The following is a 3871-nucleotide window of genomic DNA, read 5'->3' on the forward strand; positions in this document are numbered from 1 at the left end:
TGGAACTCTTCCTCGGCCTCAGCTGGATCTAGAGTTCGAGGGACGTCACCGAGCTGAACGTGTGCAGATTGCGGAGGTGCTGTGTGTTCGGTACTTGATCGGTTGGATCGCAAAGACGTTCTACTACATCAACCGTGTTGCGTAACGCTTCCGTTTTCAGTCTACGAGGGTACGTGGACACACTCTCCCCCCGTTGCTATGCATCACCTAGATAGATCTTGCATGATCGTAGGATTTTTTTTGAAATTACTGCGTTCCCCAACAGCTAGAACTCACTTACCGCGGCCTCGGACTCCAGCATCGTGGTGTCTCATCACACGCATCAACATCAACGCTCTTGGGTGTCGGCAGGAAATCATGCGTAGAAATCAGCATGCCTGAGTGTTGTCGCTTCGACTACAGCCATAGATGGAAGCGGGAATCACGTAGTGCTTTAATCAGTGTTGTCTACCTAGGATAGTATGAAGTTTAGGCGGGAATCCTATTCCAGATCATCAAAACTTGTGGCAGAAAGCAAAACAAGGGGCATCGAATTGGGGGCTGTCACAGCAGCAAGATTCGAGGGCATCAGAATTAGCGCCGTCTGCCGGCATCAGAATTAGCGCCATCTGCCACAGTGCGGCATGTCGGCTGGGAGCAGCAGCTGCAGGCGGCCGCCAGCGCGGGTGGCGGCAGGGCCCACAAGAGTTGTCCGTTCCGTCGCGGCAATAGCAACCGCAGGATTCCTGTTATGGCGAAGACGCCGCCTGGCAGCGTGGCGGCAGGTCCGGCCACCATCGTGCGTGGCGGCAGGCTACACTTGTCGCCCGCCGCGCTTGCCACCACGGCTGGGCCGGTCCTTTTTGTCAATCCATTTCACATATGGTCTTTTTTTGAAAAATCCATAGGGGAAGGGGTTCTTTTGGACAAAAAATCGTTATGAGACTACGATTACATGAGTACAAGCCAATGATCCAAGTATGCAGTTAAGCAAGGAAAAAAAAACCAAGGAGACAGTTCTTAGGGAGCAAAGTATATTTTTGTTGTGTTACTCTCTTGTGCATATCTATACGAGTATACTATATGGTCTCTGAATGACTAGTCTATAGAATAGCAGATCTGCTTGAAAGCCTGGACGTGTTGGTCATCGAGCGCCATGAAGAGGTCGACACCGCCCTTGGGGTCGCAGGACGGCATGAAGATCATTATTCCTTTGATGGGAAGGTCCGGCGGTAGGAACGCGCAGGGCGGCCCGCACCCAAAGTCGAGGTCGTGGAAGCGGAACTCGAGCCAGCTGTCAACCTCCAGGTCAGGGCAAAACATTCTCCCTGGCGTCGCTGCCGTCGATGCTAGCTCCTCGCTGCCGTCTTCAATAACGCCGCGCTCCGCCTCCCCGAAGTTGATGAACGACTGGACGTACTCGTCGTCGACGAGCGCGACAGCGTCCCGGATGGCGGCGACCACCGTTGGGTAGCTGCTGGACAGGAGGTCCCGAACCTATATCCTCGGGAACGCCCAGAGCACCATGTTCCCGAAGAAGTCCATGGGCACGGGAGGCTTTGCGCGGCCGCGGCAGTTGACGACGACCCTCACCTGCGTGAAATCATCCAGCGCCAGATCCCACACCACCGTGATCTTCTTCCACGCGTGCGCAAGGAGGCACTGGAACGTGCTGGAGCGCGTGCCCACACGGGCCTTGAGGTTGGCGACGAACTCGGCCGGGAAGTGCACGACCAGGTTCTTGATCCTGTCCATGGGGAGGACACCATAGGAGTGACTGGAGCTGCGCTCGCCCTTGAACTCGATATTCCGGTGATCATACGCCGACGTCGGCGGGCTTCGGGGGACAACGGTGGCCGAGCGATCGACGAACGGCGACATGAGGACTGCCGAGTCGGTGCGGACGGTGCTGGCCCACACGGTGTAGAAGACGCTCATGGACTGACCGTCGGCCACCTGGTGATGGCAGGCGGTGCCGATCACCAGATCGCCGCACGCGTACCTCATCAGCTGCGCCTGGAAGATGGGCTCATTCGCACGTTCCTGCAACCCACAGTGTCAAAAATCATCAGCATGTTTTCAACCCTACAGTACGCGTGAGAAGTCTTATCACTGAGGAAAATACCTTACCGTTGCTGTGCTGCATCCTCCGTTATTCCTTGGGAAAACACCGACGCATCTCAAGCGACATCACACGCAAAGACCTAAACCACCTCAATGGTGATTTCTCCGAGGAAGAGGTGCTGACGGCAGTGTGCGCACAAGGGCTCGACAAAGTGCCGGGACCTGACGTCTTCCCGGCTAGATTCTATGTGGCATGTTGGCCCATCATCAAAGAGGATGTGATGGAGGCATTTGCTTCTCTAGAGAGGTTGGATTTCCGTGGCCTTACTTCATCAATCAAGTATTCATAACGTTGCTTCCTAAATCTCCCGCCGCGCTGGAGACACGGGAGTTTCGGCAAATAAGCTTGATTCATAGCTTCCCGAAGTTGGAGGCCAAAGTTTTGGCGATCCGGCTAGCTGATGAGATGCCGGGCTTAGTTGAGCCACATCAGAGCGCGTTCATCAAAGGAAGATGGCCCCATGAAAACTTTATGTTGGTGCAAGGAATGGCCAGAAAGTTGCATGCGACTAAGAAGGAAGCAGTTATGCTCAAGCTAGATATTACTAAAGCCTTTGACACGGTGGATTGGGCTTTCCTGATGGACGTCCTACGACATATGTGTTTTGGCATCAAATGGACTTCGTGGATCACCAGGTTGCTTGCATCATCCTCTACCAGGGTGCTGCTGAACGTATCCATGGTGAGATCATATACAACCGGCAGGGCTTACGGCAAGGAGATATGGTGTCGCCACTCTTGTTCGTCCTGGTCATGGAGACTTCACCACCTGTTGGGTTCGGCCATGACGGCGGGTGTATTGCAGCCGCTTGCGCCCACAGGCTTCCGCCAACGCACATCCATTTATGCCGATGATGTGGTCACCTTCATCAAACCAGACTTGCAAAGTCTCAGGGCATGCACCATGTTGTTACGTGACTTTGGTCAGGCTACAGGGCTGCACACCAACCTGATAAAGAGCTCCGCCCACGCTATTAGATGCACTGACGAGCAAATTCTGCAGATCGCCACCGAGTTGGAGTGCCAGGTGCTGAGTTGGCCCTTCCAATATCTTGGGCTACCGCTTGGTTTGCGGAAGGTTTCAGTGGCCCAGCTACAATACTTTATTGATAAGATGGCGGATCGTCTGCCTTCCTGGCAGGCCAGTCTTCTCTTTCATGCGGGAAGGTTGGAGCTCCTGCGCACTACCCTGGCCTCCATGCCAATTCATGCTATGATGGCGCTTGACTTGCCGGTCAAAACCATTGCCGCGGCCAACAAGATATGTCGTGGATTTCTATGGAAGGGGTGTCACAATGTGCAAGGTGGGCATTGCCTGGTAGCCTGGGATCGGGTGTTGCTACATCTTGAGCTTGCGTTTGTTTTCCTTGAAGAGGAAAGGGTGATGCAGCAATAGTAGTGTAAGTATTTTCCTTAGTTTTTGAGAACCAAGGTATCAATCCAGTAGGAGGATCCTCAAAAGTCCCACGCACCTACACAAACAAACAAAGAACTCGCAACCAACGCAATAAAGGGGTTATCAATCCCTTCACGGCCACTTGGAAAGTGAGATCTAATAGAGATGGTATGATAAGATAAATATATTTTTGGTATTTTATAGTATAGATGCAAAAAGTAAAGATGCAAATAAAAGTAGATTGGAAGCAAATACGATAAGAGATAGACCCGGGGGCCATAGGTTTCACTAGTGGCTTCTCTCAAGATAGCATAAGTATTACGGTGGGTGAACAAATTACTGTCAAGCAATTGATAGAAAAACGAATAATTA

General features: G+C 52.5%; 1 pseudogene; it reads right to left on the bottom strand.

Annotated features, from left to right (window-relative positions):
- Window positions 1-1077: 1077 nt before the first annotated feature.
- Window positions 1078-2125, bottom strand: LOC123077686 (tryptamine hydroxycinnamoyltransferase 2-like; annotated as a pseudogene).
- Window positions 2126-3871: the final 1746 nt, after the last annotated feature.

Source organism: Triticum aestivum, chromosome 1B (genome assembly GCF_018294505.1).
Source record: "Triticum aestivum cultivar Chinese Spring chromosome 1B, IWGSC CS RefSeq v2.1, whole genome shotgun sequence".
Taxonomy (NCBI): Eukaryota; Viridiplantae; Streptophyta; class Magnoliopsida; order Poales; family Poaceae; genus Triticum; species Triticum aestivum.